This window comes from Coenobita brevimanus, unplaced genomic scaffold (assembly GCF_032717465.1).
Source record: "Coenobita brevimanus isolate Jiangsu-jjx unplaced genomic scaffold, ASM3271746v2 jjx.HiC_scaffold_2580, whole genome shotgun sequence".
NCBI classification, from domain to species: domain Eukaryota; kingdom Metazoa; phylum Arthropoda; class Malacostraca; order Decapoda; family Coenobitidae; genus Coenobita; species Coenobita brevimanus.
The window spans coordinates 13,982-22,952 of NW_027643523.1; the positions used below are offsets into that span (position 1 = coordinate 13,982).

At 40.3% G+C, this 8,971-nt stretch overlaps 1 non-coding gene across 1 annotated transcript; it reads left to right on the forward strand.

Annotated features, from left to right (window-relative positions):
* The first annotated feature begins 680 nt into the window (after window positions 1–680).
* LOC145389878 (5S ribosomal RNA) lies at window positions 681–799 on the forward strand. The gene has a single exon (XR_013895543.1). It is a non-coding gene; the product is annotated as a 5S ribosomal RNA (ribosomal RNA).
* The last annotated feature ends 8,172 nt before the right edge of the window (window positions 800–8,971 follow it).

The window sequence follows — 8,971 nt, forward strand, 5'->3', positions numbered from 1 at the left end:
TATAGACCGTATACTCGTAAATCAGACACGGGCTGACATGCCTTGTACAGGAGACAATGGGTGCACCAGCTGGCATGGCGCACTCTGGCGATGCACAGGCTAGGTCAACAAAAGAGCAAAATTAATTATGCTTAGTTGACAGGTCTTTACAACAGCCAAATCCACCGTGTTACCGTGACTGCAATAACACCATTTGCGGAGTGAATAAATATATTTTTCTGATGAAATGCCAACAGCAGCAGTTTTAGGTTTCGATATGAATATTGCCGTGTTTTGTAAGTGAGGAATTTTAAATGTAATTATCAAATTTTTTAAATATTTTCTTCTTTAAATATTATTTACAAAAACACAAACACCTTCTCTCCCACGGCTTAAGAAGGCATTTATGCCGTCGGGGACTTGGCGGTTTCGTAGTCGCCTGTGACGACAAAGTGTGACAAAAAACAAAACAAAACAAAACTGTGCATTCTATCAGCCATATTTTCCGAAAGATGCTGTCAGCAATCGGTGCCCAGTAATTGTGTGTGCACACTTTTGTTTACGACGTTTGTGAGAGCTTGGAACTTTGCTGCACACAAACTCAACGTCATAGTGTACGTGATACATAATTCGCAAGATTGTTTACTTAGCCCTTTAGTTGCGATTTATTATTATTATTATTATTATTTATTATTATTATTATTAACGGCCATGCCACGTTGAGTACACCGCTTCCCATCCGATCAGCGAAGTTAAGCGACGTTGGGTCTGGTTAGTACTTGGATGGGTGACCGTCTGGGAACACCAGATGCTGTTGGCATCCCTACTTGTCAAGTGGGGTTGGTGGAGGATTAGTGCCCCTCCCTGTAAAACAATTAACTCTAAGCCCTTGGCCACCCCGTTTGGGATACATGGCGTCTGGCAAGGGATGGATGGATTATTATTATTATTATTATTTGTCTGTCGGATATTCAGACATTCGTTTGGATTGACTGTCGGATACGATTATGTGAAGCTACAGAACGTGGTGAATGTTTTGGCGTATCCGATAGAGCCAGGATTCCGGGGGCTTGAATGATGAGTGAATGGAAGCGTGGCCCATTGGACTGGGCATTTTTGGGCTGTCTGGACATTGCTACTCCTCACGCTGCCCTTGGGTGGGAAAGGAGGTCCGGATGATGATGATGATGATGATGATGATTATGATTATTATTGGTAGTTGCCTTTTACTTCAGCTACTGCAAACGATTATATTGGTTTGGTGATAACAGGAGCAGAAAAATTCATACTAATAGTGTTAAAAAATAGTCTGGACGGTGGGGGTAGGGGGGGCTGGAAGAGATGGTCATAGGAATGAGCCCACCTACCGCAAATTATTTCAAGAATGTTCACGTTGTCAAAAATTCATATACCTTAAGTAAGCATTCCTCCTGAAATCAAGCAAGAATATATAGCCTTCTGGGATCATCTAAACTTATTCCGTAAACTGTCATTAGTGCCAGTCACTGTACAGGTGCGAAATGTGGCTGGGGTTAGGTTGAAGGGAAGGCTAATGATAAATAGATGTGATTTCTGGTTGCTGTAATTTCCACTGGTACCCCAATTGATCTCCATACCCCTCCACACACCACACCAATCATTGCTCATCAAATTTTATTCATATCGACATAGTTTGCATAAGTGTCATAGTAAAAAATATTAATGTAGGTATACCATATGAGTAAGTAGGCTAACTAGGAAGAGGCGCTAAAGTATCTAATAAGCTTTCGAGAATACGGCCTCTAGAGTTTCTTCATCTTTACTTCGTTTAGGTATTCGTAGTTTTGCAGCTCATTTTCCATATATCAGTGTCATAATAGTCTTTGTTATGGGTCGTCCTTCTTTCCACAGCTCTTTTTCGTGACTAGCCCTATGTTCTAGTGTATATCTCCTTCCGCAGCTCAGTATACAAGATGGAGAGATATCAAATTTAGGCCAAATTAAGCGAAGAGAATATAGTTAGACTGTAACAAAGGTGTAAACTCTGGCATTGCACACCTTCCTGCCCCCAGCCGCTGCAAGTATTTCCCTGAGCAATATCCCTGACAATGTTCCCCAGTGCCACGATAACCGTGATGGCAGTTGTTCCAAGGAAAGTGACAATGTACACTACTGCTCCCTGGATCCCGCTGCTGCCATATTGCTGCACTGCCACCATTGAAACTGTGTGTGTGTGTGTGTGTGTGTGTGTGTGTGTGTGTGTGTGTGTGTGTGTTTTCTCACCAGTGTCTGTACATTATTCCGTCTCCCATGTATATTTCACTTGGGGTGGTCTGATTCATGGTTCCTTGTAGTTTCCTTGATTTAAATTCTTAGGCATATTCTGCAGCATCACCTTCATTTTTCGTCCACCATGCAGTTTCTCATGTTTTTCCACCTTCTTTTTCTTCAAGGCGAAGAGTCCACAGGAAGGTTGGGTGTAGGAAGGAAGTAATATCCGATAAAAGTGTGAAGAAGTTACTGCGACGTTGATGATGGGCCGCCAGTACCAGCGAGAGGAAGGTTGAAAGAAGTCTCAGGGTTTCACTTAAATGATTCCTTTTCTTATTCAGCTGAAGAAAAACTCTAACCCCATGAATCAACCGACGAATTTATGCAATATTCATATAACGACTAGATGCTTTTACTCGGATTTAGGGTTAACGGAGACTACGGTTGATTAAACCCCTACACATCTGTGAACTCAGGCATGAATCTTAACTTTTTCTGTTATAACTTTGATGTTGTTACTGTGTACAGTTATACTGTCCTTCATTCCAGGTGTGTGCACTATATGGTCGTCATCAGCAGCAGGAATACGCGATGTCACTGTGAGTACCAATAATGATTTATACACAAAACACTGTACAATAAACGGCATTGGAGATTTTATAATACCTCTCTTTTTGCGATTTGTTCTCCACAGTAACTCCTTAATATAGTTTTTTTTTTTTTTTGTTATTTATGCAATCTCTATCGATATTTAAACGACTCAAATAGAATACCAAAGAATGTCAAGGTGTTACATGCAAGTTAAATCGTTATGGAAGAGGGGCTACGAATTCTCCAATGGCACCTAAAGCACAGGCCTAATGTACTGGGTGTACGCACCCGCAGTATAACTAGCATTCCATTGTATCTATAGGCTATTCATGTAACACATAACATTGCTTTTTCTGCTTCAGTATTGTGCTAAGGGTTAGTTAGGGTTAGGTTGTATGCTTCTTTGTTCATGTGCCATGTCAATTTTTTTATCTTTTTCAACTCTGTGAAGATGGGTTTTTATTTATTTTTTCTTCAGCAGAACCGGCGTTGTAAATGATTCACATTCATCTCCCTTTCTTAGCTCAGCTAGTTTATCTATCTATTTAATGCATCTCCACCGCCCTACCAAAAACAATAACTTGTTTTTTTTTTTTTCAATCTAATTGGAGAAAGAAACTGTAAAGCTGGAATTGCATGTTTTGTGTTGTAGAGTAAAATACATTATTGCTTCGCAGCCACTTACTGCTTTCAAATAGTGTCAGGATGTTGGTAGAGGCTTCTCTGGCGTTGGCAATGATATGGCAAAAAAAAAAAAAAAGTTATGGAAATACTCGTATGAGTTTAATGTGTGTGTGTGTGTGTGTGTGTGTGTGTGTGTGTGTGTGTGTGTGGGTGGGTGTGGGTGGGTGGGTGGGTGTGTCAGTTTTGGACTGTCACTTTTACAACTCGTGATGAAATTTGTACTTTGCTGATTGGAAATTTTTCCTTTTTCCATGCTTTCCTTTCTGTACTTTGTTAAGTTTCGTGGTTGAAAATAGCAACGAATAAATAGAACTGTACCACATAATTTTCCAACACCACGGCGCAGTTTGATGACATAAACAGCGTCCTGTAATCCAGCTTATACACCTCCATAGAGCCTCTGCAAATGACAAACCAATAAAATGAAAGCCTGTGATCAGATGCATAAGAATATATGCCAGTTTGCTTGATTGCCAATTAAAATTTAAGCACATTTACAGGCCTCTTTTATACATCAAAGTAGATATAGCAGTTCGATCTGTCTTATCTGTGTGGGTACCAATTTTTCCTCTTTATACGAGTAAAAGCTTGAGAACCATTACACAGGACAGTATTTTTTTACTGCATCATTTTAGAGATTTCTTCCACCATTTATCACTGAGATATATGTAGACACCCCATGAGACTAGTCTATCACCATGATGAAATTTAAACACATGGTATAGGGGTGGGAATGTCATGTTGTGGGCTGACCAGTAGTTTAATGTACAGTATGCTGACTCCTGAGAATGCACCTTTATTGAACCTGTTTGAGATATTCGCAAAAATGCCACACGATATCAGACTGGCTGATAGATAGGCAGGCAGAAAACTTTGCAACACGATGTATTGGATTTTTTTTTTCTTATTTGATTCCTTTATTGATAATAAGCTTGTCTCCTACAAGTATGTTCATATTTCCCACTCTAATACAACTTTTCTCTGCCTCCTATCAGTACCGTTATCGGTGTAAGTATACTATTCACCGTGTTTTTCATATCGCACTTCTCTCACAAAAAGTTCATTGATAAGAAACTTTCTCCAGTTCACCAGTGCCAAAAGTGTCTAGAGTCCAGCATTATGTTCAGAGGCAGAGGAAAGTGGTGACATATCATACGTGCTGGACTTTTTGTCTTTCATATTTTTCGGATATTCGTTCCACACCTACAGCAAATATCCTTTTCTTTTCATTACTTCTTTTATAACATATTAACGACACACTGGTCCTACCCAGATGAACAATGAAATGAGTGACGATACTGTAAGGGGAAAAAAATTAAGTGTTCATGTAATGCTGGTGAAGACATTATGTGTAGTGAAAGAAAAGCAACCAGAAATATAAGCAATAAAAATGTGTTTCTACTGAGGCACTCGACAATATAGGAATATTGTTGGTTTGTTCCCCGGGTAAGCAGTATAGAAACGTTCAGCCGTTACTTCATCATCAGTAACAACAGCCTCCGGTGTATTGTAGGTATGGGGGAATAGGACTATCTATCAGGCCGCTATATCCGCTGCGTTTACGAGGATACTGTCAGAGCGGTAGGTAGAATGTTAGGGTCGGGTAAATACAAAGTAACTTATCAGCTGATTACACGGTTTATTGGGTGTTTCGTGAGATAAGATGATGGGAAAGGGACAGAGAGGGATAAAAGCAACCTGAGGGAAGTGAACGATTCAAGGAAAAGGCTTAAAATTAAGACAGAGTACTGAAGGGAAAAACTTGGTGAAAGAAACCTGGAGAGAGTAAAAGAGAGAAAAGAGACTGAAGAAAGCACAGCAAAACTGCCCATCTCCACAGCAGGAATCCCTGTGTATGGGGGCGGGGTGAGTGGCTGCCTTGCAGGGGTTCCATCCTGCCTAAAACCTGGTTGCAGTGACCGTGTACTACAGTGCAAAATTTTGTGTTCCTAGCTAAAAGCTGATGTTACCCACACAGATGCACCACGAGGAAAGTGATAGAATTCCACTCCTGCATAAGTCCTGGTTATAGTGGGGGTCTGCTGCTGTGAGAATGTCGTTAAATATCTAAATAATAAAGTCAATCTGTGTATGTGCGTGTGTCTGTATGTCTTTACGTTTGTTCGTTTCTTTCACGAGAACAGTAATAGACATCGACATAATTCTTTTACATTAGGTCGGGGTAAGTCCAGGGAGTGTCAGAAAAATGCCAAAGTAAAAATTTGGGTATTACGCGCGACGCGACGGCGGAAAAATGCGAATGTCATATTTTCTACTTTTTCGTCAGAAGTAGTCAGTGTGGGGTGAGTAACGGTATGGAAACAAAGATAATGGTATCTGCAAACATTCTGTGATGGAAAGGCTATCAGTTAGCCCAGCAAATTTTTGCAGGGAAACGCTGGCATCTTTATACAGGTGTACGAAATATTTTGAGAAAATGCAACAGGAGTAGGGATGGGAGGTTCAAAAAAGCAAAGAAACAAGAGGGGATGGGCATTGATACCATTGCGCACATGCCATGTGATGCTTTGGAATTTTCTTAGCAAATCCCCCTCAGCTATTTATTCTGCATATTACAACATACCATCCCCTATTATGTTATCCCTATTATATTATTCATCTCGTTTTGATATCATCAAAGTTTGCAACACTGACGAAAGAGGATGTTCAGGTTATTTGCGTAAAATAAATTGCTCGAGGTGTTACGAATCCCAGAAGCTACTTGGAGTATAATGCGACGTCGTTTTTTAGATTCGTAGCTCCTCTTCCTCAATAATATTTTACCTGTCACACGTTATTATTATACGGACTGTATTGATATTATATCGATAAACAAGGGAAAGAATATCAATATGCAATTGGCATAGTAAATCGCTTAGGAAGAGATGTAAAGAAGCTTCCTATGGCACCAAAAATATGACCCTGAGCTGTTTACACTTTACCTTTATACTGTGTTCATAACCATTCCACACTGTTGCACTCTTTACCCCTCCTCACAATTCCTCCTTTTTGAGTTCCAATCTTTATATTACCTAAAAATGTTTGGTCCCTCGTGTGCATAATTTCTCGATACTAGTTTTCATGTTCACACACATATCTAGAGAATTTAAGTACTTCTCTCCACCGCGGTGGTCAAGTTGTCAATGGAGCTACGAAGCTATCGGCACGATAGACCCAGGGTTCAATTCCTGCAGCTAGCAGCTGGCACTACTGGAGTCAAGTGTAACGTACATTCACCCTTTGTGTGTTGATCGGAAAAATGAGTGTCCAGGTTAACAACTAAGGGACGTAACTGTGATATCGAGGATGATGCAGTGGTCTTGTATCACAAGATAGTGGGTAAATATCCCACCACCGGCTCAACGACCAAAATTATGGAGACGAACGTCTCTGTTAAGTGCATTTTGGCGTCTGTCACAAGTTTACAATTATTTTTTGATCATCATTTCTGCTTACCTTAGATGTACGAGTAGATTAGACGAGATGAATACTTTTCTTCTGATACTTAACGGTGAAAATGCCTGTTATTCTATGCCAGACAAAAGTAGCTCTCTTCATCGCTGGAATACGCAACTTTCTTCGCGCAACGAGGTGACGTTCCGTCCAAGACGTCAAATACGCCCTACTAAAATATGTGGATGATACTGGATAGATCCTCTAACTTAAAGCTAATGAGATCATATCCTCATAATTCTGTGAAAGTTATTAGATGGTGTGGTAATTGGATAGTAGTCCGAAAAATAGTCACCTGAATCACAGCAATTTCCACGTGTGTCAGAGTTACGGCCAGATTACCGTAAGTTGCAGCTGGGAACTTGTCTGAGGGAGCTGGAACTGACGGCGTGCGGGTAAGGGAAGGGCGGGAGATGCTGTACAGGGAAGGAGCTGTTGTGGAAAAATAATGAGCTTGGCCGAGAGAGAGAGAGAGAGAGAGAGAGAGAGAGAGAGAGAGAGAGAGAGAGAGAGAGATTATCATGAGTTACAAGGACAGGTAATACCTTAAAGGATCTTTCGACCCATGCTGAGGAGGTAACATGTGGTCAAATGAGAAGAAAGAAAAGGGGATTCAGACAAAATAAAGGAAACAAAGAAAGTAGGATTAATAAAAAAATTGGCCACAAAGAAAGTGGTGAGGATATATCAAGTAAAAAGAAACCAAAGAAAATACAAAATATAAAAGAATGAGAAAAGATAAATTGAAAAGAGAAAAGTCTGGCGAAGTGAGAGGCAAAAGTTTACAGCAAGATAAGATTTTTGGCAAGAATGGAAGGAACATCACCAATGTAACATAGACGTCATAACTGAAATGGATACGACGAGAAGACGAAAGAAATCTGTATAAAATGAAAAAGAATTACGGAAAACCAAGAAATACGACAATTGTGTAATAATGGAAAATAAAACCTATTCATACAAGCACTTTGTCACACACACACACACACACACACACACACACACACACACACACACACACACACACACACACAGGATCGGTCCAACAATAAGGGGGATATTAGGAAGACCTGTCAAAATAAGGGCTTTGCCAGTGTGTATTGTTCTTCTCTCTTAATTTGTCGGATAGTTTCGTCCTTTGTTAGCTAATTTCATCCATCCATCCATCCATTGCCAGACGCCATGTATCCCAAACGGGGTGGCCGACAGCTTAGAGTTAATTGTTTTACAGGGAGGGGCACTAATCCTCCACCAACCCCACTTGACACGTAGGCAGAATAAAGCAATAATTTGGCTGTAAACCTTTTCCTACCGCTTTTCATGAATGAGTTGATACAGTGCAGTAGCTGAATAAGATAATACTACGTATCTGCACACTTTCCATGGCACTGCTCCATGTCTTTACGCGTATTCCATTATTAATTTTTTTTTTACAGGATTGCATTCAAGATGGAGTGATGATAATTTTAGGCCATGTCGAAATGGCCAGAGTATAATTTGGAGAAAGCTAGTGTGTAGTTTGAAGGAAAGAGTGTAAACTTTCAAGGAAGGAAGTATGTATTTTGAAGGAAAGATTTTAGGAGTGTTGCTATTCACCTTAACTTGGCAGAGATAATCGTCCTATTGTGGCTTATTTTCCGTAGGTCGGTGGCAGAAAAAGACAACACCTCTGTTTTACGTCGTTTCCTTAACATTTTCTCGTGATTTTCACCATATTTTAGTGTTAATCTCTGGGTACAGCTCAGTGGCAGAGTAGGAGAAACTAAGACTGTACATCCTTTCCATAGCACTTTTTCGTGACTTCCACCATAATCTAATGTTAATGTCTTCTTACACCTCAGCACTCAACTGAAGATGGAGAGGTGGCAATTTTAAGCCAAGTTAAATGAAACGGGCAGATCATAGGGCAGAGGCGGACAAGGGTGCCGAGTGAACTAAGAAAGTGTGAAGGAGGGAGAGGGTTGGAGGTGATAAAGGTAAATCGAGTCATAACTTGCACCAGCAGCTGCTACAC